The 27,100-nt window shown below is 38.5% G+C and overlaps 1 long non-coding RNA gene across 2 annotated transcripts in view; it reads left to right on the top strand.

Annotated features, from left to right (window-relative positions):
- The window catches only part of LOC139032981 (uncharacterized), a 59,638-nt gene that overhangs the window by 12,970 nt on the left and 19,568 nt on the right, over positions 1–27,100 (top strand). Inside the window, exon 4 of one of the 2 annotated variants that reach the window (XR_011485605.1) lies at positions 19,457–20,498. The exons of the other annotated variant lie outside the window; for it this stretch is intronic. This is a non-coding gene — a long non-coding RNA (uncharacterized lncRNA). Of the gene's footprint in view, positions 1–19,456; positions 20,499–27,100 lie in introns of those variants that run through there. 2 annotated transcript variants of the gene reach the window in all.

Raw genomic sequence — 27,100 nt, 5'->3', positions numbered from 1 at the left:
GGGAAATGCTTTCAATTTTTCACCATTGAGGGTGATGCTTGCTGTGGGTTTGTCATATATAGCTTTTATTATGTTGAGGTATGTTCCTTCTATTCCTGCTTTCTGGAGAGTTTTAATCATAAATGGATGTTGAATTTTGTCAAAGGCTTTTTCTGCATCTATTGAGATAATCATATGGTTTTTATCTTTCAATTTGTTAATGTGGTGTATTACATTGATTGATTTGCGGATATTAAAGAATCCTTGCATTCCTGGGATAAAGCCCACTTGGTCATGATGAATGATTTTTTTAATATGTTGTTGGATTCTGTTTGCTAGAATTTTGTTAAGGATTTTTGCATCTATGTTCATCAGTGATATTGGCCTGTAGTTTTCTTTTTTTGTGGCATCTTTGTCTGGTTTTGGAATTAGGGTGATGGTGGCCTCATAGAATGAGTTTGGAAGTCTACCTTCTTCTGCAATTTTCTGGAAGAGTTTGAGTAAGATAGGTGTTAGCTCTTCTCTAAATTTTTGGTAGAATTCAGCTGTGAAGCCATCTGGTCCTGGGCTTTTGTTTGCTGGAAGATTTCTGATTACAGTTTCGATTTCCTTGCTTGTGATCGTTTTGTTAAGATCTTCTATTTCTTCCTGGTTCAGTTTTGGAAAGTTATACTTCTCTAAGAACTTGTCCATTTCTTCCAAGTTGTCCATTTTATTGGCATAGAGCTGCTGGTAGTAGTCTCTTATGATCCTTTGTATTTCAGTGTTGTCTGTTGTGATCTCTCCATTTTCATTTCTAATTTTGTTAATTTGGTTCTTCTCCCTTTGTTTCTTAATGAGTCTTGCTAATGGTTTGTCAATTTTGTTAATTTTTTCAAAAAACCAGCTTTTAGCTTTGTTAATTTTTGCTATGGTCTCTTTAGTTTCTTTTGCATTTATTTCTGCCCTAATTTTTAAGATTTCTTTCCTTCTACTAACCCTGGGGTTCTTCATTTCTTCTTCCTCTAGTTGCTTTAGGTGTAGAGTTAGGTTATTTATTTGACTTTTTTCTTGTTTCTTGAGGTAGGCCTGTAATGCTATGAATCTTCCCCTTAGCACTGCTTTTACAGTGTCCCATAGGTTTTGGGTTGTTGTGTTATCATTTTCATTCATTTCTATGCATATTTTGATTTCTTTTTTGATTTCTTCTATGATTTGTTGGTTATTCAGAAGCGTGTTGTTTAGCCTCCATATGTTTGAATTTTTAATAATTTTTTTCCTGTAATTGAGATCTAATCTTACTGCACTGTGGTCAGAAAAGATGACTGGAATGATTTCAATCTTTTTGAATTTACCAAGACTAGATTTATGGCCCAGGATGTGATCTATTCTGGAGAAGGTTCCGTGTGCACTTGAGAAAAAGGTGAAGTTGATTGTTTTGGGGTGAAATGTCCTATAGATGTCAATTAGGTCTAGCTGGTCCATTGTGTCCGTTAAAGTTTGTGTTTCCTTGTTCATTTTCTGTTTAGTTGATCTATCCATAGTTGTGAGTGGGGTATTAAAGTCTCCTACTATTATTGTGTTACTATTAATTTCCTCTTTCATACTCGTTAGCGTTTGCCTTACATATTGCGGTGCTCCTATGTTGGGTGCATATATATTTATAATTGTTATATCTTCTTCTTGGATTGATCCTTTGATCATTATGTAGTGTCCATCTTTGTCTCTTTTCACAGACTTAATTTGAAAGTCTATTTTATCTGATATGAGTATTGCGACTCCTGCTTTCTTTTGGTCTCCGTTTGCGTGGAATATTTTTTTCCAGCCCTTCACTTTTAGTCTGTATGTGTCCCTTGCTTTGAGGTGGGTCTCTTGTAGACAGCATATATAGGGGTCTTGCTTTTGTATCCATTCAGCCAGCCTTTGTCTTTTGGTTGGGGCATTCAACCCATTTACATTTAAGGTAATTATTGATAGGTATGGTCCTGTTGCCATTTATTTTGTTGTTTGGGGTTCACTTTTATACCACCTTTCTGCGTTTCCTGTCTAGAGAAGATCCTTTAGTATTTGTTGAAGAGCTGGTTTGGTGGTGGTGAATTCTCTCAGCTTTTGCTTGTCTGTAAAGCTTTTGAGTTCTCCTTCATATCTGAATGAGATCCTTGCTGGGTAGAGTAATCTAGGTTGTAGGTTATTCTCTTTCATTACTTTAAGTATGTCCTGCCATTCCCTTCTGGCCTGAAGGGTTTCTATTGATAGATCAGCTGTTATCCTTATGGGAATCCTTTTGTGTGTTATTTGTTGTTTCTCCCTTGCTGCTTTTAATATTTGTTCTTTGTGTTTGATCTTTGTTAATTTGATTAATATGTGTCTTGGGGTGTTTCGCCTTGGGTTTATCCTGTTTGGGACTCTCTGGGTTTCTTGAACTTGGTTGGCTATTTCCTTCCCCATTTTAGGGAAGTTTTCAGCAATTATCTCCTCGAGTATCTTCTCATGGCCTTTCTTTTTGTCTTCTTCTTCTGGGACTCCTATGATTCGAATGTTGGGGCGTTTCACATAGTCCCAGAGGTCCCTGAGGTTGTCCTCATTTTTTTTGATTCTTTTTTCTTTTTTCCTCTCTGCTTCATTTATTTCCACCATTTTATCTTCTAACTCACTTATCCTATCTTCTGTCTCTGTTATTCTACTCATGGTTCCCTCCAGAGTGTTTCTGATCTCATTTATTTCATTATTAATTTTTAATTGATTTTTTTTTATTTCTTCTAGGTCCTTGTTAAACATTTCTTGCATCTTCTCAATCTTTGTCTCCAGGCTATTTATTTGTAACTCCATTTTGTTTTCAAGATTTTGGATCATTTTTATTATCATTATTCTAAATTCTTTTTCAGGTAGATTCCCTATTTCCTCCTCTTTTGTTTGACTTGGTGGGCTTTTTTCATGTTCCTTTAGCTGTTGGGTATTTCTCTGCCTTTTCATCATGTTTAGATTGCTGTGTCTGGAGTGGGCTTTCTGTATTCTTGTGGTTTGAGGTTCCTTTTTATTGTGGAGATTTCACCCAGTGGGTGGGGTTGGACGATTGGTTTGTCAAGGTTTCCTGGTTAGGGAAGCTTGTGTCAGCGTTCTGGTGCGTGGAATTGGATTTCTTCTCTCTGGAGTGCAATGGAGTGTCCAGTAATGAGCTTTGCGATGGGTCTCTGTGTTAGGTGTGACTTTGGAGAGCCTGTATGTTGACACTCAGGTCTATGTTCCTGCGTTGCTAAAGAATTTGCGTGGTATGTCTTGTACTGGAGCTTATTGGCTCTTGGGTGGTGGTTGGTTTTGGTGTAGGTATGGAAGCTTTTGGATGGTCTCTTATTCCTTAATGTTCCGTGTGGTCAGGAGTTTTCTGGTTTTCTCAGGATTTGGGCTCAAGTCTCCTGCCTCTGGATTTCAGTTTTATTCTTCTAATAGTCTCAAGGCTTCTCCAACTATACAGTACTGATAATAAAACTTCTAGGTTAATGGTGAAAAGATTCTCCACCGTGAGAGACAACCAGAGAGGTTCACAGAGTTACATGAAGAATAGGAGAGGGAGGAAGGAGATAGAGGTGAGCAGGAGGAGAAAAAGGGGACTCAAGAGGAGAGAGACAGATCTACGCAGTTATCTGTTCCCAAAGTGTTCTCTGTAGCCCAGACACCCACAAAGATTCACAGAGTTGGACTGGGAAGAGAAGGGGAATGGAGGAAGTAGAGGTGTTCTGAGGGAGAATAACAAAGATTGAAAATCTAGTGTAGAGGTTAGACTCTTTGAAATACAATATTTAAAAACAAAAACACACAAAAAAATTTAGAACTGTATATGAAGTTCAGTTTTAAAATAGGGTTTCTCTCTCTCTTTTTTTTTTTTGTGGCTATAGTGAAATGAAAGTGAAAGTTAAGGAATAATAGAGGAGTATTAGAGGACTCTAAAAGGAAATAGGAGAGAAAAACAAGAAAAAGAAAAAAAAAAAAAAAAGAAAAGAAAAAAAAAATTTTTTTTCCCAAATAAAAAAATCGTAAAAATATATGAAAATGAAAGTTGAGGAGTAATGGGGGAGTAATAGGGAATTATAAAAGAAAATGAAAGAGAAAAAATAAAAAATTTAAAAAAAAAAAAAAGGGGAAAGAAAAAAAAATTTTTTTTTTAATTAAAAAAAAAAAATGTACATATATATCTAGGAATTTTCTTAAAAGTTTGTGCTAGCGAGTTGTAGTACAATTTAACCAAGATAATCAAATTATGCCATGATAACTCACTAAATAGTAAGTCCATTCATTAAATGTTCTGGGAATTTTACTTAGAATTAATTTTGCCAAGGTCCTTACTTATTTTGTTTTATATCTTGGCATTCTTATGTTTTGCTTTAACTATTGTATCTAATTTCGCCCACACATGTATGGTGATATATATATAGTTTTAGTTTATTGTTTAACTCCCTAGGGACGTGGCTGCCTGCAGTATCCCTGATCACCAAGTATTTCAGCAAGAATACTGGTACCATTCCTTCTCCAGGGAATCTTCCCGCCCGTCGATATTGAACCTGTCTACACTGCAGGCTCCGATACTTTACACGAGACCCCTGGAAGCTTTGATGCTGTTTACAATTATTACTCGGTTACTATCACAACTGCAATTCGTTGCCACTGGTTCTAAATTGTTCCCTTTCCACTGACGTTACAAACTGAGGTATGCCCAACATACTACGTGTTTGAACACTATATTTCTCTGTGAGAGCAGTATCATATCTAATTTACACTCAGTTAAGCTAAGTTATCCTGATATGATTGCACCTCTGTGAAAACAGAAGACTTCACTGAGGACCTCTGCTCGGGTTCAGCCTCTTTATCCCCTCGAGCCCTGCACACGTGTTACATGGTCAAGTGAAAACTCTTTAGTATGAACCCAGAGTTCTATTTTGCACGTTTTGTAGTTTGAATATGCTTATTCAGGCTAAGTTCCCTTTCCCTCCCTCCTAGCCAAATAACTTCCACATGGACCACATCCTTCTCTGGATATTCTCCATCCTTTTAATTCGTACCTCGGACAATGTTTTAACGGTCCTCTAATTAATAACCTGCTATCGCCAAGTTATAAAAAGCCCTCATTACTCAGGGTCTTGGTGGCTTACTAAACCAACAAATGTATCTCTCACTTTCTGATGCTTGTTCTAGTCAGGGTGTAGAGGTGGTTGGGTACTTTCTCATGTGCAGAGTTCTTGTTGTATCCTCAATTAGGTGAGGACCTCCTTTATAACTAATTTGGTTCATGACGCCTTCTGCCATTATAAGCCAACTACCTCCCAAAGACCTCATCTCAATAGCATGATTTATGGTGTAGGAATTCAACCTATAAGACTCTTCGAGAACATCTCCAGACCATAGCAATTACTGTCTTTGCAGTATCCCTAATGGTCAAATTTTGTGTCGCCCACTCACATTGGCGCTTTTCGCGCTATGTCTTATCTGATCGAAGCCTCTTATTTGTCAATTTCCTTGCTCAATTTTACCTTGATTCATTTTTTCTTTATTGTTCCTTCCTTTTCTATCATAGTTACCAAGTACCTGTTGCTTCTTTCTGAAGACACTGAGTGTCTATCACTTCAATGCAGTATTTCTAACATGGCATATGGATTAACTTGGGATTTTAAATCCAGTGCACTTACCTTGTGTCATCTCTGTACCAAAAATCTGTACAAACAACTCAAGAAATTAAAAATGTCATTAAAGATTCTGGTAATAGATAACAACTTGCATCAGATCAACCTTCTCAAAGAAAAAAATTATATGCTCTGGATAGGACATTAAAGCAACAAATGATTGAAGGTACTGTGGAACAAATAAAATCAGATGGAAACCGGGAGAAAGTTGAACCATGAAAGAAGTTAGGGTTAGGGTTAGGATAAGATTTCTCTTTATGTGGCTTTTCACCTGAGGAAAGGCTCCAGTATACACAGCACGGGGATATGAAGAATTAGAACAGAAAGCCTTGATTTTGATGGTTTAAATGGTCAAGTGCAGGGTTCAGGGATGCCAAAGCAGGTGAAAATATGAGGATAATTTCAGAAAGAAGAAAATGACAGGAGAGAGAACCCCAAGCTCTGAGCACAAACACCCTTCAGTTCTGTGCCTGAACCCTTACTCTTAAGCACGTGTAAGGGCGACTTCAAGAAGTTCAGCACAAAGCAACAGCTGGGAGATAAAACAACAACAAGCTTAGAGAAACTCCCAGCTGCTGCTCCCTTTGAGAGAGAGAGAGAGTGTGGACTTTTTCTCTAATCAAGATTATTGCTTTTTAAAACAATTTTTAAATAAAAATTGACATTGTTTCTAAGAATTAGGTACAACAGAATCGAGAGTTCTCAAATGTATTTTTCATGTTATCCATTGTTATCAGTTCAGTTCAATCGCTCAGTCATGTCCAACTCTTTGCAACCCCATGGACTGCAGCACGCCAGGCCTCCCTGTCCATCACCAATTCCTGGAGCTTACTCAAACTTGTGTCCATCGCGTTGGTGATGCCATCCCACCATCTCATCCTCTGTTGTCCCCTTCTCCTCCTGCCTTCAATCTTTCCCAGCATCAGGGGCTTTTCTAGTGAGTCAGTTCTTTGCATCAGGTGGCCAAAGGACTGGACTTCCAGCTTCAACATCAGTCCTTCCAATGAATGTTCAGGACTGATTTCCTTTATGATTGACTGGTTGGATCTCCTTGCAGCCCAAGTAACTCTCAAGAGTCTTTTCCAACACCACAGTTCAAAAGCATCAATTCTTTATAGCTTTCTTTATAGTCCAACTCTCACATCCATACATGACTCCTGGAAAAATCATAGCTTTTGACTAGACAGACCTTTGCTGGTAAAGTAATGTCTCTGCTTTTTAATATGCTGTCTAAATTGGTCATAGCTTTTCTTCCAAGGAGCAAGTGTCTTTTAATTTCATGGATGCAGTCACCATCTGCAGTGATTTTGGAGCCCCCCAAAATAAGGTCTCTCACTGTTTCCATTGGAAAGTTTCAAGATGGTGGAGGAATAGGACAGGGAGACTGCTTTCTCCCCAACAAGTTCATCAAAAGATCATTTGAACGCTGAGCAACTTCCACAAAACAACTTCTGAACACTGGTAGAGGACACCAGGCATCCAGAAAGGCAGCCCGTTCTCTTCAAAAGGAGGTAGGACAAAATATAAAAGGCAAAAAGAGAGATAAAAGAGATAGGGATGGAGACCTGTCCTGGGAAGGGAGTCTGAAGGAGAAGTATCCATGGTTATGGGATGCCCCAAATTCAGAGGTACCTCAGAATGCAATTATATTTGGAAATAGGACCTCTAAAGAGGCAATCAACTTAAAATTGGTTCAATAGGGTGGGTCCTAATCCAGTAAGACTGATGTTATAAGAAGAGGAGATTAGGTAGAAGGAAGACCATGTGAGGACTCAGAAAGAAGGTGACCATCTGTAAGCTAGCAAGACAGATGTCAGAAGACCTCAAACTTTCTGAAATCTTGAACTTGGACTGCTAGCCTCCAGAATTGTAAGCAAATGAACCTCTCTTGTTTAAGCTACCATATTTGTGGTGTTTTGTCATGACAGTCCTAGCAAACTAATGCAAAAATTATTCAATATAAATTATGAGACATTTAAAGAAATAAAACATGGCCCTTAGGAGAGAGGAAAGGGAAGTCAGTAAAACAAACTCTTAGATAATTGATGAGAACCTTAGGGGAACAATGATAAGTATCCAAAGACCTTAGTGTATTACAAATCATTCAAGACAAATTGGGCCATCGTAAGTGAACTTACAGTGGATCTCATCAATAAAATTGAAAATATAAAGAACACAGTGGAAGTTCTAGAACTAGAAAATATAATATGTCAAATGAAAATTTGACTTAAAAGCAGAGTTGAGATGGCAGAAGAAACTGAAAGTGTACTTGAAGGTGGAACAATAAAAATTAGTCAATCTCAAGAAAATAGAATAAAGGATCATCAACAAAGCAACAAAACTAAGTGTAAAAAGTCTAATTTACAAGTAACTAGAGCCCCACAAGGAGAGAATAAAAGGAGAGACTGGAGAAAAATTTAAAGAAACATTTATCAAAAACTTTTCTATATTTGGTCAAATATTGAATTAGATCAAAAAAGCTCAGTGAACTTGAAGCAAGATAAACACACACACACAGATGTGTATACACACCCACACACCTTGGCACATCATAGTCAAACTGCTGAAAACAAAAACTAAAACAATTTTGAAGGAAGTCAGAAAAAAAAAAAAGGCATATTGCACATTAGGAACCAGCATATGAATCCTGGTTTGTATCTCATAAGCCATAATGGAGACCAGAAGACAATTAAATGTCATCTTCAACGTGCCTAAGGAAAACAATTGTTAACCCAGAATTCTACATTCAAAGAAAATATTCTTCAAAAATGAATGCAAAGTAAAGACTATTGTATGTAACACAAAAATAAGAGATTTCATTGCTGCCAGAACTTACTTACAAGAAATACAAAAGGAAGTTTTTCAGCGGAAGGGAAAATATCATCAGATGGAAACTTCATCTACATGAAAGAATGAAAAGTCTTGGCAAATATGTGGGTAAATATAAAAGAATGTAACTTTTCTCACTTTCTTTAGAAAGTATGTGACCATTACAGCAAAATGTATGTGAAAAACTCACACCAATAATGGGGGTAAAGTAAACTACATTATTACAGAATTCTTATATTTCACATGAAATATCAACTGTGTATGTTAAGAATGTACATTATGATCCTTGCAACAGCCTGTCTAAATATGTAAGTGCAGAGAAGTACACTAAAAACCAACAGAGAAAATAAAGTAGAATTCCACAAAATATAATTATTCTCCCCCCTACCCCAATAAAAGGCAAGAGAAGAGGCAGAATAAAAGAAAAGATGCCACACAGATTTTTATCTTATGGTCCTTGAGGTCAGATCAGAGAAGGCAATGGCACCCCACCCCAGTACTCATGCCTGGAAAACCCCATGGACGGAGGAAGCTGGTGGGCTACAGTCCATGAGGTCGCTAAGAGTCGGACACAACTGAGCAACTTCACTTTCACTTTCCACTTTCATGCATTGGAGAAGGAAATGGCAATCCACTCCAGTGTTCTTGCCTGGAGAATCCCAGGGACGGGGGAGCCTGGTGGGCTGCCGTCTATGAGGTCGCACAGAGTCAGACATGACTGAGATGACTTAGCAGCAGCAGCAGCCTTGAGGTCAGATAGCTACACTGGGTCTCATCAGACTAAAATTGAGGTATTAGCATCACTGTTTTCCTTCCTAGAAGCTCTAGGGGAGAATTCCTTTCCTTGTGTTTTCCAGTTCCTAGAGGCTGCCCCCCTTTTTTGGCTCAAGGTTTTCTTTCTCCATCTTCCAAGTCAGAAATGGCAGATCAAACCTTATCTCACTGCATCACAGTCACCTGTTCTGCCTCCCTCCTCCCCATTTAAAGATCCTTGTGATTACATTGAGCCCACCTGGATAATCCAAGATAATCTTCCTAAAGTCAACTGATTAGAAAGGTTAATTCCATCTGCAACCATCATTCCCTTTTGCCTTGTAACCTAACATAGTCACAGATGCCAGAGATTAAGAGGTGGGCATTATTTGGGGACCATTTTTTTTTGCCAGTGAAAGAGACATAAGAAATGTCCATTTGATGCCTGGGTTGGGAAGATCCCCTGGAGGAGGACATGGCAACCCACTCCAGTATTCTTTCCTGAAGAGTTCCATGGACAGAGGAGCCTGGTGAGTTACAGTCCATAGGGTCACACAGAGTTGGACAGGACTGAAGCAACTTAGCATGCATGTACACATCTGCCTACTGCAGTGAGTTTAAGGAACATCAAGAAAGCCAATGTGGCCGATGTTTAGAGAATATGGAGAAGTTTGACAAAAGCCCATGATTAAGAGGCGAACACTGTGAGTATGTTACCTCTGTGCTGTGCTTAGTCACGTCTGATTCTTTGCGATCCCATGGACTGTAGCCTGCCTGGCTCCTCTGTCCATGGGGATTCTTTAGGCAAGAATACTGGACTGATTGCCATGCCCTCCTCCAGGGGATCTTCCCAACCCAGGGATTGAGCCCAGATCTCCAGCATTGCAGGTGGATTCTTTACCATCTGAGCCACAAGGGGAGCCCAAGAATACTGGTGTGGGTAGCCTATCCCTTCTCCTGGGGAACTTCCCAACCCGGGAATCAAACTTCCCAACCCAGGAATCAAAGAATCCCAACCTGGGTTACCAGCTGAGCTATCAGGCAAGCCCCATGTCAACACTAATACAATATTATAATACTAGGCTACAAGAAGAGGTGTAGATCCTCACTCTCCCAAGCCTATTTCCCATCCTGTTTTTCACAAAAGTACCTGGAAAAGGATGATACCTTATTGAAAAACTGATTGGAAATTTCAAAATTTTAGTTGGATAGTTAGATATGCAAAAGCAATGAAACCTGGAAACTTGTAAAATGGGGGGATTGAGTTTTTTCCTTAGAGAGATAGAGCAGTAAAGTCCAAAGGAAATGTTAGGATGGCAAGAACGGACCAAAGATGGTCAAGAAACACAGGAGATCAGCAGTAGTATATTTAATAACAAAGATGTTTAACATCTTTGTTTGGCATAAAAATTTTACAGTCTATGTAAATTTTTTATGCTTCTGAAATATAAACCTCTAACTTTCAGCAAAGCCTTCAGTGCATGAGAAAGACTTTGTGAATAGATTTGTTCTAAAAATCAAGACTATTGACTTCATGCATTGCTGGGAGCCATCTACGGGAATTGGAGATGCAAAGTTGAAAACAACAATTCAATAGAGGCAAAAGTCCAAATCAGAGGTCATCATGTGATGTACAAACACCCTCTCAGAAATTTATAGGAATCTTGGGCAGTCATTTGAGGCAAACCTCCTAGATCTTAAGTCCTGAAAACCCCAGGTTGATGTATGGACTACAAAACACATTTTTTTTTTTTTAAAGATAGCTGTTTTCAGTAGCATTTCACATTCTCTCATTCTGTTTGGAGTTTCTTTATCTTGCCAAGATTACCTTTCCTTTATTTTAGTCCAAAATAGCTCTTTGAGCAAATAGGTGTGGAGAAAATCAAGGAGGAAGAGAGAGCACGTGTTTGCAAGTACGAATTCAGAACTGAAATGGGAAATAGAGCTTGGCTCCTCTGAAATAATCTTGCAGGGCATCATGTGCAGGACAGCATGAAGGGTAACAGGCCTTGACTTTGGCCAATTTAAGGATTTTCCAATTACTTTTAAAGCCATCAGTTGAATTTGCTACTCTGAAATAGCTGTGTAGTGTTCAATTACTCTGTTCAGGACAGAGGCTTTTACAAAGCAATCAGTAGTTTAGTTTCTTGAACTGTTAGCCAAATTGAAATTGCTTTGGTGTCTGACACCTCGTTTTTCATGAAGTTTGGAAATGAGATGTAGTGAGAGGAGACTAACCTCCAAGTTAGAGAGAGTTCACAGCTCTAGAGGGAGTGAACACAAGCCAACTGCCCCCACCCCAACAAGGAAATGCTTCTCAACATCTACATATTTTTAAAAAAAGTAAGTTACATTTTGCGTGTTATTTTATTTTACATAAAAACAGCTTGAAAAACTCTGTAGTGTCATGTACGACAGCGCCTTTTCCTATATTTCCTTTTCTAATTTCTCAGTATTTAATTTCTCCCTCGTCTTCAACTCTGTATTTATCTTGAGTCAGAGCAGTTAGTCCCCCCTCTTAAATGTATTCATAGTGCAAGCACCTCAAGGGCGCGAGCAAAATGATCAGAGAAATAGTTTAGGCTTCGTTGTACTTTGCTTTGATTTCACTAGACTTCATAATGAATAGCCAGGTACCCATCCCACAGCTCAAGAGGTGAAATATTACATATGCGCCTGTTGAAAATCACCTTTTAAAATTGTTTAGAAGTATGGTTTAAGGAACAAAAAGAATCATACTGTTAGATGAGTATTGGCATATGATCTGATTCATCCAAAAATGAACCTGAATTTTTTAAATGAAGAGGTTAATTTTGTTTCCATCAAATACATTTTTAAGGATTTTTTTTTTTTTGACCTGGACCATTTTTTAAAGTCTTCATTGAGTTTGTTACAATATTGCTTCTGTTTCGTGTTTTGATTTTTTGACGGTGAGGCATGTGGGATCTTAGCTCTCTGACCAGGGATAGAACCCATACCCCCTGTATGCAAAGCTAAAGTCTCAACCACTGTACTGCCAAGGAAATCTCCCTGTCAAATAATTTTTCAAAGATGAATTTACATACAGATATTAACATCTCTGCTGCTGCTAAGTCACGTCAGTCATGTCCGACTCTGTGCAACCCCATAGACAGCAGCCCACCAGGCTCCCCCATCCCTGGGATTCTCCAGGCAAGAACACTGGAGTGGGTTGCCATTTCCTTCTCCAGTGCATGAAAGTGAAAAGTGAAAGTGAAGTCGCTCAGTCGTGTCCGACTCTTAGCGACCTCATGGACTGTAGTCTACCAGGCTCCTCCATCCATGGGATTTCCCAGGCAAGAGTACTGGCTCATGTCTCACCATTATGTACAAAATTCATATGACAAGACAGAACTCTTATTGAAAACAAGATTTGATATAGATCTCTTGAAAAACCAATAGCTGTCTCTGAGCCATTTGTTCATGCTAAGGTATCTTTGGCTGCTCCCAAGTTTTACTCTCTATCTCAGAAATCAACATATTTGCACAGAAGCAAAGTTACCTTGGGTTTAGGGTTATTATTTTATAAGTTTGATTTTTGAAAAATTCACTAGTCTCCCCAGTCCTTGCAAAAGGTCTGCAGTGTTTCTCTTATAAAAAAAAATTTAATGGAAGAATGGAACAATATCATTTAAGAGAGTCAGTAATGCCCTCTGGTATTGAAATCATGATTGATAGTTTCTGCTTCTATCTAACCCATGATATTTTCTGATTCTTTGCTATATTATAAGATATCAATTGAAGTTTAAAAATGACTAGTATTTAAATGGAATGAGCAAGAGATTTTTATGTAATTATAGTAAAAATTTCCTTCTGATAATTTTGGGTTGAAGCCTTCAGAGAAAGAAAAAAGAAAAGAATAGGTAAAAATCTTCTGTTTCATAGAATGAATTTTGTGATTTTGTTTCTATAAAATACGATCATTTGCAATTTATGGACATTATTCATTTAATACATCTTCAACTTTTCCCCATAATTCTTACTTGCATTTATGTAATAAAACAAGCAAAAAAAAACAATTCTTCAAAATCATCTCTGAAACAAGTCAAAATAAATTCACTCATAGCTCTAGATAAACATATTTCTATTTATAAAGGACAAAAGTAAGCACTTATGGGTGATTTTATATTCTGAAATAAGGAAGAAAAGGAAGTAAAATTCTAATACTATACAAATTAATGCTCTGTGGTTAAAACAGGTTATTACTGTTTCAATTGAAGTTTAGAAGTGACTTTGCTCCAACTCCCCTTTCCCCACCCAACTCCCAGTCTTTCTTTTCTCCTATCACAAAAAGTTTGATTTAAAGAATGACACCAGATGGCCTAAAGTGCTCGGGACTTTTAGGATGACTGAAGATGAGGAGGAAAGCAGCATTCGGACAAAATGAAAGTGAGATGAACCTGAATGTGAAACTTGGAGATGCTTTTGTAAATCACAAAGGTGACTGCCAACTGAGGGGGACAACTCTTTACAAGGGAAAAGAAGGAAAAATGAATACACTTTAAGAGCCTACAGCGTACTCTCATTTAATTTTCAGAATGGTATATCCACTTTTATGGATAAGAAAGTAGGTCTCAGAGAGTTTAGGTTATTGTCGAAAGTGAAACTACAAAAATGAGTGATGGAGTCAGTGTTGAATCCACTGCCATCTGACTCCACCACCTATCTTGTCTTTTATTAAAAAGCATAGAGATGTGACATCTTTATGGATTCACAGGGGGAAAAGAGGGAGAATTTAAGATAGAGAATGATGAACGCAAGGGAAGAGCAGAGGTTTCCATTAGAATGCAGCGTCTCCAAAATAGAAGAGAGACAGGGCTAGGGATTTCTGAGCACAGAGGTCAAGAAAAATGCCAAGCTGCATTTCAGGGGTCCATGAAAAATGATATGGATTTATTTATTTACATCTGTTTCTTTGAAATGTAAGGGTCACCGCACCACTGTGCTCTCATTCTCAATGCTTCTGCTTCACAGACTCCTATCTCCCCATCTCTTTATTCTCTTTTCTCTTAACTAACTTCATCCTCTCTATCTGAAAAGACTTCCTTATGTCATCAATTAAATACCTTCATGTCTCTTTCAATAACAAACATCTTTTCCTCTGCTCTTTCTTTCCAGCTGTGGTTCTATTTCTTTCTTCTTTGCGCACAAACTTGTCGAATTCATTGTTTTTACCTCCTCATTTCCTATTCACCCCTCAATCTGGTTTCCTGCCCCACCTAAATCCATTGCCAACATATTATTAACTCCTGAGAACATTTTCAGACCTCCACTTCCCTTGAGCTTCCAGCAGACTTTGACACTTTCATCATTCTTTGGTTTCCCTGGCCTCTCTCTCTCCTGAATGTCTTTCCATTTCTGTTGATGTTTCAATATTCTTTGTGGAGTCTTTGTAGAGTCACATACTACATGTGACTGTGTCTGACACATGGTCAATCCTTAGTAAGCACTTGCAGAATAACTGAATCCAAACTCAAAAGACAGTCATATAAAACTAGAAGATCATCAGGAAGTCTAAGACAGCACTTCAAGGGGTGCCTTTCAATGCCGTTATGTTAACCCCATTGTTAGTTTTTTTTCCACCAATGTCAAGAACAGTGAATATATAGCATATAATGTGATCAGAAGCTCATGGAATAAACTGATTAATAATAGAGTTTAAAAATCCTAAAAAGAAAAAGAACTAAATCGTGAAATGTCTGTAAAAAAACCACTCATCATCATCTCATAGACTTACCAAGAAATAGAGTAAAAGACTCTTATCCAACTCATAATGAATATTATTGAATCCAAAAATAAATTTAATGAAAAAACATAAATAAAAATATAAATAGCTAGGCTGGCCTATAAATTTTGGTATTGTCTAAGTATTTATAGAAAAACGAGACTTCCCAGTAAAAGTTATAGCAGTAATTTTGACCTCAGAAAAGGAGAAATGATAACCATAAAAGAGAAAATTCTAAATGGAAGAACTTAGTCTGGATAAAACAATGTGGATTTCAAAAGTGATCAAATCAAATCCATAGTAAAATTAATTGATCCCACTGGAAATAATTTTAGTAAGATAAAAATGGAAAAAGAGAATTCAAAATTGACTGTTCTTTAGAGCAAAATAAAAAATAAGCTAAGTTAGCTTAATAAATTTTTATCTGAAAAATATTTGGCAGAAATTTATCATTGCTGTTGTTTAGCTGCTTAGTTGTGTCTGACTCTAAATGTATATATAAACAGTATTAAATCTGTATATACACACAAATATATATCATTAGCTATGCAAGTATATATCTGTGTGTATATATCTGTCTACACATACTGTAGATGATATATATATAATTAATGGACTTCCCAGGTGGCCCAGTGGTAAAGAATCCACTTGCCAATGTAGGAGACACAAGAGACATGGGTTTGATCCCTGGTTTGGGAAGATGGCCTAGAGTAGGAAATGGCAACCCACTCCAGTATTCTTGCCTGGAAAATTCCAGACAGAGGAGCCTTATAGTCCATAAGGTCACAAAGAGTCAGACATGACTGAGCAGACACACAATACATATGTATACAATGGTGAATATATATATATTCACTATTAACATATGCATAAATACCTGTGATGTAGGTATTAGCTCTTGGGGTCAATCTTAGAAGTTTACAGGAATGTCAAGCGAGAGTTGAAGGACTGCTTGTTAAGCACAGAATCCAAATAAAAAGAATTAACTCACATTAAAGTTTTAGATAAGAATAGCCCAAGATAGGCTGATGTATCCACCTTCAGAAGTTTTCAAAAGTTGTGTGTGTTGTTTTTTGGTTTATTTTTGCCAGACTTAGAATACACATATCTACTCCTTACTCCTTAACATAAACCCTTAGTTCCCAAAGGACTAGTTTTCTCATTTACTCACAAATAATATCATGTACAATTCTATCCTTTTGTTCATGTCTGGTCCATTTTTTCTACTTCATAAGGTCTGCTCTGATCAACACAGCCTCCATTTATCTTCTACAGCCTCTTTTGAATTCTTAGAAATTATTAGCATTTATAGAACTATTTCCTGGTGTTTACATTTGTCATGTTTTAGAGGAATGGCACTTTATGGGAGGGAAAGTAAACTGTTTCTCCAAACTAAATAATTATTTCCTTGAGGAAAGGGAAAGATGATGCCTTAGATGCCTTTGTATCTCCCACTTTGTCATTCACATAGCAGACAACCGGTACAGGTTTTATTGCTTTTTTAGATTCTCAAGGAACAGGAAAGATATTTAGAGAACATTCAATCATAATATTGTTTTGAGAGATGTATTTCTCTATGAACATTTAAGAGAAAGTGATGGTACTCTGTTAGATAATTTCATTTAAAAAATGCCAAACCGGTTGGATGTACCAACCAGAGGTTAAAAACTAAAAGTCTTTGGTCACAGACATACTTTGTTTAGCATTTGAACATTGTTCTTTTCAACTTAATTCATTGTCAATCTTTGAGATCGTAAAAGTGCACGTTCAAATCTGGGTTTATACTTTCTTTTGAAAAATCACAAGTGTTGGCAAAACTGGGTCCTTATGGTTCAGCATAGCGATTATTGTCCAAAGCCAGGCCTGGCTGTGCTTTAGGTGCATAGAGCCATTTGCGGTAGCTGCACTGACTCTTTGTGTCATTCTGAAGCAGTGACAAAGTTTGCAGTTGGTTTTGGAATGAGTAACTTATTTTCTCAGAAGCAAACCTCTTCTCATCAAAAATGTGCCTTTGCTTTTCTGCCCTCAAACAAGTCAAATAAATCATGACTCAGATCTCATTCTACTGAAGTCTGAGGCAATCCAAATAAAAGGTAGCATTCCAAGTATTCAAGGAAAGAAACCAAGCTACTATTTATGTGGTGAAATCATAGGATGGCTCAAGAAAAAAGGGAATATATCATTAGTCAGCCAGACAGAATGTAGGATCTGCAGAAACTGGTAGAAAGTTCACTGAAATTACAGCAGAGAGGAGTGTACGCTTGCTCAAAGAGATGTGCAGAAGTTTTGACCGGGTAAAGACAGAATTTTAACCCAACTCTGTGAACCACTGTTTTTGTTCTCACCCTCATGGTACCTAATTTAGAATGCTGCAACGAGCTTCAGTCATCACATAACTTCTCAGAAACGCTCTGCAGCACAATCCACACCAAATAACACCAAGATTTCAGCAGTTTATGAAAAATTGGTTGACTGATCATAAGAATACATTAGGGGTAGGATCCAGAAAGGCAGAAAGAACAGTACAATCAAGAGGGAATGGAGAAGAGGTATGTGTGTGTGTGTGTGTGTGTGTGTGTGTGTGTGTCTGTGTGTGTATACAGAAAAGAAAAAGAGGATTTTTTGTATGCTCAGTTGCTCAGTCGTGTCTGAGTCTTTTGTGACCCCACGGACTCTAGCCCACCAGGCTCCTCTGTCCATGGAATTTCCCAGGCAAGAGTACTAGAGTGGGTTGTCATTTCCTTCTCCAGGGGATCTTACCCAGGGATCGAACCTGCCTCTCTTGTGTCTCTTCCACCGGCAGGCAGATTTCTTTACCATTTTTTTTTATCAGATTTTTTTTACTTCTTTACCACTGCACCACCTGGGAAGCTCAAGAGGATATTGAAGGGTTCTGAAAGCGAAAGTTGCTCAGTCATGTCCAATTCTTTGCGACTCCGTGGACTGTTTCCCACCCAAATACAGGATGTGTGTGTGTGCTAAGTTGCTTCGGTCCTGTCTGATTCTGTGAGTCTAGGGACTGTAGCCCACCAGGTCCTGGGCCCATGGAATTCCTCAGGCAAGAATACTGGAGTGGATAGCCATTCCCTGCTTCCCTCGTGGCTCGGAGGGTAAAGAATCTGCCAGCAATGCAGGAGATCTGGGTTCAATCCCTGGGTCGGGAAGATCTCTGGAGGAGGGCATGGCAACTCACTCCAGTATTCTTACCTGGAGAATCCCATGGACAGAGGATCCTGGCAGGCTACAGTCCATGGGGTCACAAACAGTCAGAAATGACTGAGCAACTAACTCTTTCATTTTAGGGGCTTTGGTGAATATTAAGTCCAAGAGGCGTGTGTCTGTTTCTCACTGAGGATACTGTCAAGATTTGAAGAAAATCTCTCTAACAGAAGCAATCTGTAAACTCTCTAACCTCTGCCCTCAAACTATCAGACTGTGAGGGGTTTTTTTTAAGCAAGTTGTTTAGTGAAAGGCACTGTCTGAAAAGACTCGGGCGATTTTTATTCTCTTGCTTTACAAGTGAAGAAACTGCAATCCAGACATGGTGCTAAGGTCATTTATTCAGCAATTATTTACTGAATACTTCTTTCTGATGTGCAAAGACTAATTATCCAAAGTCATTGAACACAGAGAACTTACAGGGTAAGAGCAAAAGAGCAAGAACTCAAACAGTATGTACTAATGAAATAATAAAGTAGTGATAATAATAATCAGTTACTATGTATGACCATGTGTCAGGTGTAATTATAGGATGTGTTTCTGTCACTTCATTTATTCTCCCAAATCTCTTGTAAGTAAGAATTAATATAACTGTATAACCGTTACAGATGTAGTGAGTGAGTCTCAGATATTAAATTCATCCAGATGCTTGCTCCTTGGAAGAAAAGCTATGATAATCCTAGACAGCATGTTAAAAAGCAGAGACATTACTTTGCTGACGAAGGTCTAATCTAGTCAAAGCTATTCTTTTTCTAGTGGTAATGTTCTAATGTGAGAGTTGGACCATAAAGAAAGCTGAGAACCAAAGAATTGATGCTTTTGAACTGTGGTGTTGGAGAAGACTCTTGAGAGTCCCTTTAACAGCAAGGAGATCAAAGCAGTCAATTCTAAAATAAATCAATCCTGAATATTCATTGGAAGAACTGATGCTGAAGCTGAAGCTCCAATACTTTGGCCACCTGATGCAAAGAGCCAACTCATTGGAAAAGACCCTGATGCTGGGAAAGATTGAAGGCAGGAGGAGAAGAGGACAACAGAGGATGAGATGGTTGGATGGCATCACCGACTCAATGGACATGAGTTTAAACAAGCTCTGGGAAATGGTGAAGGACAGGGAAGCCTGGCGTGCTGCAGTTCATGGTGTCACAAAGAGTCAGACAGTACTTCACGACTGAGCAACAATAACAAATTCATTCATTCAACTAATAATTCTAATTCAAGGTACCTGAAACAGAGCAGTGATCAAAAGAAAAAGATACGTATATCTTTTTATCTTTTTTAGCATGGACTTCAACCAGAAAATGAAAATAGCAGAATTTCCCCTTGCCTTCCCATTATCACACGATGAATTGGAATATGACAAAAACTTGAAGATGGAAAGACTGTCTCAAGATGTAAGACCAAGCAAACTGAAAAAGAATTCATTTTCTAGATCATAGTAAATCTTCAGCTGGGCTCAAGACTGTCTCAAGATGTAGGATCAAGCAAACTGAAAAAGAATTCATTTTCTAGATCATAGTAAATCTTCAGCTGGGCTCAACCTGCTTGGAAATGCCTAATAATAAAATAGAATGAAGTATATCTAGAACTTACGAGCAGCAGTCAAGGAGATGCAACCAAATCTAATTTAAATGTTACTGATCCTAACTTGTTTATGCTAAGGCAAAAGCCAGAAGAAGTTCATGAGATAGAGGAAAAAATGAGATTAAATAAAATTAAATTGCCTTCTCTCCCAGCCAAGATGGAGTAACAGGAACCAGATTTACTTTCATGACCAAAAAATCTAAAACAAAAAAACAAAGTACATGAAACAATGATTTTCATATATTTGGTATCAGTCTGTGCAGTATATAATTCCCTAGAGAGAAGAAATTATCAAAATGAATCTTACAAGGATCTTCTATGACCCATATCCCAGAATACTAGAAACAAAAGCAAAAATAAACAAATGGGACCTAATGAAACTTAAAAGCTTTTGCACAACAAAGGAAACTATAAGCAAGGTGAAAAGACAGCCCTCAGATTGGGAGAAAATAATAGCAAACGAAGCAACAGACAAAGGATTAATCTCAAAAATATACAAGCAACTCCTCCAGCTCAACTCCACAAAAATAAATGACCCAATCAAAAAATGGGCCAAAGAACTAAACAGACATTTCTCCAAGGAAGACATACAGATGGCTAAAAAACACATGAAAAGATGCTCAACATCACTCATTATCAGAGAAATGCAAATCAAAACCACAATGAGTTACCATTACACGCCAGTCAGGATGGCTGCTATCCAAAAGTCTACAAGCAATAAATGCTGGAGAGGGTGTGGAGAAAAGGGAACCCTCTTACACTGTTGGTGGGAATGCAAATTAGTACAGCCGCTATAGAGAACAGTGTGGAGATTTCTTAAAAAACTGGAAATAGAACTGCCATATGACCCAGCAATCCCACTTCTGGGCATACACACCAAGGAAACAAGATCTGAAAGAGACATGTGCACCCCAATGTTCATCACAGCACTGTTTATCATAGCCAGGACATGGAAGCAACCTAGATGCCCATCAGCAGACAAATGGATAAGGAAGCTGTGGTACATATACACCATGGAATATTACTCAGCCATTAAAAAGAATTCATTTGAATCAGTTCTAATGAGATGGATGAAACTGGAGCCCATTATACAGAGTGAAGTAAGCCAGAAAGATAAAGACCATTACAGTATACTAACACATATATATGCAATATAGAAAGAGGGTAATGATAACCCTATATGCAAAACAGAAAAAGAAACACAGATGTATAGAACAGACTTTTGGACTCCGTGGGAGAAGGCGAGGGTGGGATGTTTCAAGAGAACAGCATCGAAACATGTATATTATTTAGGGTGAAACAGATCACCAGCCCAGGTTGGGTGCATGAGACAAGTGCTCGGGCCTGGTGCACTGGGAAGACCCAGAGGGATCGGGTGGAGGGGGAGGTGGGAGGGGGGATCGGGATGGGGAACACATGTATATCCATGGCTGATTCATGTCAATGTATGACAAAAACCACTACAATGTTGTGAAGTAATTAGCCTCCAACTAATAAAAAAAGAAGAACAAAAAAAAGAAAAAAAATGAATCTTACAAATAACTCAGCTTATCGGTGGGAGAACGAGGGGGTAATAGGCTTCTGTCTGAACTATAAAAATATTGGAATAGGCCAATATCCACATTCTTTTGGCTCTAGGATGGGGAAGTGGGTTGATTTCAAATCATTGAGGTAACTCTTACCCAGTAAAGGAGACTAATTTAGGAATTCTAATTTGCTTTTTTCAACTCTTAATCCCCCGAAGCTCAGTCAGTAAAGAATCTACCTGCGATGTAGGATCCCCGGGTTTGATTCCTGGGTCAGGAAGATCCCCTGGAGAAGGAAATGGGAACCCACTACAGTATTCTTTTTTTTTTTTGTCACTCCAGTATTTTTGTCTGGAGAATCCCATGGGGACAGAGGAGCCTGGCAAGTTATAGTCCATGGAGTCCCAACAGTCGAACACAACTTGGTGACTAAACCACTAAATTTCCCTAAGGTGAAATTGCTACAATGTAATTTAAAATTTAAAGTCAACAGAATAGGAAGAACATACCATAATAGGAAGAACACACAAATATTTACCCAGGATTGCTTACATCCACAGATCTAGTCTTGTGGATTACAAAATGCAGTCCTTTTTTTGCTTTAACTCATCTCTGCATTTGTTTTGTAGTTGTATATACTCCACCCATCTTGTTTGTCTTAAGTGTAAGTTTAAAATAGGATCTTTCCAAGGAAAAACTTCAGTGGTAGTAGTTTCTTAGCAACTCCTATTCTCATACTCTTACTTTAAAATATGATTATTTTTCCTCATGTATTTGATTTCCTAAGTTACAGATTAAATATCTGTTATTTTCTAATATGCTAGTTACTAGAATGTTAGAATTTGTCTAATTGCTTGTGGTGGGTATTAAAGAAGTTTTGAGTAAATTATCATCAAAAGGTTTTTAAAGATGGATAAATGGCAGGGGAATCCTGATGGGGCTATAAAGAATAAATCTTTGCAGCTTAGTTGTATTATTTGAAAAATATTACGCCATTTCTCAATGCTTATGGACGAACAAAGGAAATTATTTGCAAACTCTGTTTTCTCTCTCCCATACTGATTCTTACCACAATTGAAGAAGGTATTTTCAACTCAAACTCTATAATAAGATTAGTTGAGAAGAAATTTTTACATTCATCAGAAGTCTAATAACTTTTTATATAGAAAATGTTAGCTCCCACCACTCACTCTGAACCAAATCAGCATTGCAGAGCTCCTCCTTTTAAAGAAAAATTCAACTACTTTAGCTCCTTTTCATGTAAAGTCGCTTCAGTTGTGTCCGACTCTTTGCAACCCAATGGATTATGTACCCCTCAGGCTCCTTTGTCCATGGGATTCTCCAGACAAGAATACTGGAGTGGTCTGCTGTGCCCACTAGTTCTTCACCACTAGTGCCACCTGGGAAGCCCCTAAGTTCATCTCCCTTAAAGTTGGCTAATGTTGGTGACTAATCAAGGCTTTTCTGACTACCTGTTCCCACTCCTAAAAGCGAAAACAGGTGTGCCAACAAGTAGGGAAAATGAGAATGTTATTTGATAAGATTTCCCCTGACCTCTGTACAGTTTCTTTACTTTTTTATATTTCAACTTTACCATAATCAAGACGGCAACTCTCAAGGTATCCTACAGGAAAATTAATTACTGAGTTCTTTCTGTCGCACCATATGGTGGAATTATAAATGGCTATGTCTGCGAGGATCTTCATTTTCAACACGGAGAAATTGATTCTGAGGAGAGCGAAATGAGCTCCCTACAGTACTAGGTTTCTGATGGTGGTTTCTCCCTTGTGTCAGCAAAGAAAAGGACACAAGTTTGAAGTTAAATGAGACAAGATTTGATTTCTATCTTGCTGAATTATATTTGACAATTTAATTGACTGATTGAGCCTACCTTTTACTAATTGTAAAATGGAGATGCTAGCTACTTACTGTTTTATTTAAATTTACACATTAATATTTGCCTTGCTTAAATATGACTTTATTATATATTTACTATATCAAAATTCAACTTTATTCTAAAGCTCCCAATCCCCACAGAATGGGAAAATTATTTTCTGATTTTAACAAATCTAGAGTTAACCCAGTGATCTTTTAAATCAAACTCTCATCTCAGTCCCTTTCTAACATTTAGACACTTTGGGACACATATCCAGCCTTTGGGTGTTTCTTCCCTCTCCTCTTCATTAAGTCCAAATCTGACCTTCAATGCAGGAGACCCCGGTTCAATTCCTGGGTTAGGCAGATCCCCTGGAGAAGGGAACGGCTACCCCCTCTAGTATTCTTGGGCTTCCCTTGTGGCTCAGCTGATAAAGAATCTGCCTGCAATGTGGGAGACCTGGGTTCGATCCCTGGGTTGGAAAGATCCCCTGGAGAAGGGAAAGGCAACCCACTCCAGTATTCTGGCCTGAAGAATTATGTGGACTGTATAGTCCATGGGGTTGCAAAGAGTCAGACATGACTGAGCGACTTTCACTTCACTTCACTGGAGGAGGTTCCTATGTTGCACTCTCTTGGCACCAGGAAAGGGTTAAACAATGCCCCTGGGTATTGGCTGGTGATATCTCATCCCCATGGTCTGGCCATCTCACTGGGCATCCTCAGCTGATACCCATTGAAGTTGGTCTTTTGGGCCCTATGCCAACATCCATCACAAAAGACAACCAATTTAGTCATTGACTCCAGATCAGAGTTTGCCACCTTCTTCAGCGACTTTTTAAATATTTTAAAAACATATTTATTTATATTTATTTGGCTGTTGAAGCTCTTAGTTGCAGCCTACAAGATCTTTTAGTTATGGCATGTGGGATCTAGTTCCCTGACTAAAGATCAAGCCTAGGCCCCTGCATTGGGAGCACAGAATCTTAGCCCACTGGACCATGAGGGAAGTCCCTCTTCAGCATCTTTATCTCAAACTCAAGCTTTAGTCACCTAGTTACCTCTGCACTTCACCGTATCCTCAGGTGCTCAGGAACTATCAGCTGCTTTCCCTGAAACTCCCTTGAATCTTCTCTTGAGCCCACTTGCCTGGAAATCTTCCTGGAGTATGCCTACCTGACAAAGACTACACTCTGCTGGCTTCTGGAGCACTCATATTCCAAAAAAGAAAGCAGCACAGCCTTGTCTGCTTTCACACTCTCACCTCACACTGTCTGAGGTTTGTGTTGCTTCACCTCTCTCCATCCTGGGCGGGCCCAGGGCATGAGAGATGCTGGTCCCCAGAGATCTTGTGCAGCATCTCCACGTTGAGTCTGCTGCTAAGCTGCTAAGTCGCTTCAGTCATGTCCGACTCTTCGCTACCCCATGGACTGCAGCCTACCAGGCTCCTTCATCCATGGGATTTTCTAGGCAAGAGTACTGGAGTGGGGTGCCATTGCCTTCTCCACGTTGAGTCGAGTCTTCTTAAATTCTCTCCTCAAATGCTTACTCCAACTCCAGACAGTCTTTAGTTTCCAACCTTCCAACCCTGCGAAGTGGGAGACTTCCTTTGTACTAGGCTTCATTTTTTTCTGCTCTGTGACTTATACCATCTCCAAGGGTTTTTGCTTCCTTTAGATCCTCTCACATTTATAGAAACAAGAAGTCCAATATCAGTATTCCCAGGATGAAATCAAGGTGTTGGCAGGGCCACTCAGCTGCACCTGAGGGAATCCACTCTGCTCTTCCATGTTCTGAAACCACATTCCTTGCCTCAGACTCCTTCCTCCACATTCAAAGCCAGCTTCAAATTGCTCTTTGCCCCCATCATCACATCTCCGTTTGCTTTCTGAGGCAGTCTTCCTCTGCCTCTCTCTTAGCAGGACACTTATAGCACTTAGGATCCACCCAGATAATGCAGGATAATCTCCTCATCTCGAGAGCCTTAACTAACCACATCTGTAAAATCTTTGCCAGAGAAGGTCAAGGTGCACATGTTCCATGGATTAGAATCTGGTATTGCTGGGGGTGGGTGCGTGGGGGGGTCACCATTCATCCTATGACAACTGCCAGTGTAATTTAATGGAAAATTTTCATTAAAATTGTACTGAAACAACTGAATATCTATCTGGAAAAAATGACTTATCTCTGTCTCTGACTATATGCAAAAATTAATTTGAAATGGATCACAGTCTTAAATATAAAAGCTAAAACTGTAAAGCTTCTGGGATAGCTATTTTCCTGAATTTGATGGTCTTTGAAGCAGGTGGTATATTGCCTAAAATAGTTATATTAAAGAGGATCAATCTAAGTATCTCACTCACTCATTTAAATCCTTAATGGAAACTTTAAAGATGTTTTATACCCCTCCCTATTACAATGGGAATGCACATTAATTTATAAGATGCATACACCCCAGGATAGGGCAACATTATAATAACCAAATAAGCAAGAACGTGGAGCAAAAAAAGTAGGGAAAAATTAAATTCAGCAAGGAAATAGGTTAGTAATAAACTGCATGTTAGGAGTCTTGGTTTAAGTGGCTCAAATTTTGACCTTTTAATCTACTTACATCAAAGCAAAGAAGGCAAAATACACATAGAGTCCATAAAATAAAATCACATTTGTTACCCCGAAATATGATTTTTCTGATACTGAAATAGGAAGAAAAATCTGCCCGAGTTTTCATGAAGAGAAAACTGGACAGTCGTGAAAATAAACAGCAGCCTTTCAATTGGTTTAATAAGGAGCTTCCTGGACGACATCCCAGCATGCACCTTGGTGTGGGCAGATGGACTAAAGCCAAGAACGGCTGTCAACTCAGCTCTACAAAGGCCCCATAGGCTGTCGTGCCTGGGTTTGACCCCAGGTGAAAAGGTGCTATGCAAAATAAAAGAAAGTGGGAATATGTCTTTAAACAGGTTTGAGAGACACTGGACTAAACATGTGAAACATTGCTGTAGGACTTTTCAGAGGCTTTATCTTTTTAATGTATTTTGTGAATTTCCCCAAGAAAAGACATTCTTTTCCATACTATTAACTATTTTGCCAAGAATTAATTTCCCAACTGTGCTTCTCAAGCTAAACTTGTGGAGAACACTTTACTTTGGAGTATCTGTAGGGGTGAGCATTTTATCAAAGACATTTTGGTTACAGGTAGTACAGAGAAATAATGCCTCTGTTTAAGTGCTGAGACTTCTGTCAAGCTGAAGATTCTGTGTCATGAAGAACATGTGGAAGTGGACATATGAGTGAGGGCTGTAGCAACCTCGTTTCTGACTCTCTCTAGCACAATGGGTAGGCTACCTTTGCATGTGCTCCACACCAGAGGACATGGCATTTTTCTGGTATGTGGGCCAGAGAGTTGAGGCTCATCCTTTGAAACTTGTCACTCCTAGATATGTTTATATGAAGAAACACTGGTGTAGTGTTTGACCAAATGTTCATAAACCTGAAACAGTTTCCCTGCCTCGCCCCCCAATGGCATAAAAAAAGTTGAAGAAACAAAGATTTTGACTTGGTTAAGAATAAAAACAATTTTAAATCAGTACTTAACAACAATAACAACTGAAAAAAATAGAAAGCCTTAAAAAAAGACAAAATCTTCAAAACAAACACACAATGACAGAATAAAAAATTAATTCTTGTGAAAGTGAAAACAACTAATTCCGAATATGCAAAATAAATTCACAGATTCCCAAAGCTCCATGCCCTGAAGCTTTTTGCTTAGAGAACAAAATACTTCTCACTTCCCTAACCCAGCTGTCTCTTAAGGCATGGATGAGAGCTGCTAACTCTGGGATCTTGAGTGCCTGTTGGGCGGGGGGTGGGGTGGGTGGGAGGGTTGGGGGGGGCACGGAGGGGAGGGTTTGTGTGTCCCAGGCATCTTTCCAAAGTCAGCC

The sequence above is a fragment of the Odocoileus virginianus genome, chromosome 34 (assembly GCF_023699985.2).
Source record: "Odocoileus virginianus isolate 20LAN1187 ecotype Illinois chromosome 34, Ovbor_1.2, whole genome shotgun sequence".
NCBI lineage: Eukaryota > Metazoa > Chordata > Mammalia > Artiodactyla > Cervidae > Odocoileus > Odocoileus virginianus.
This window is presented reverse-complemented; position numbering and strand designations above follow the sequence as displayed.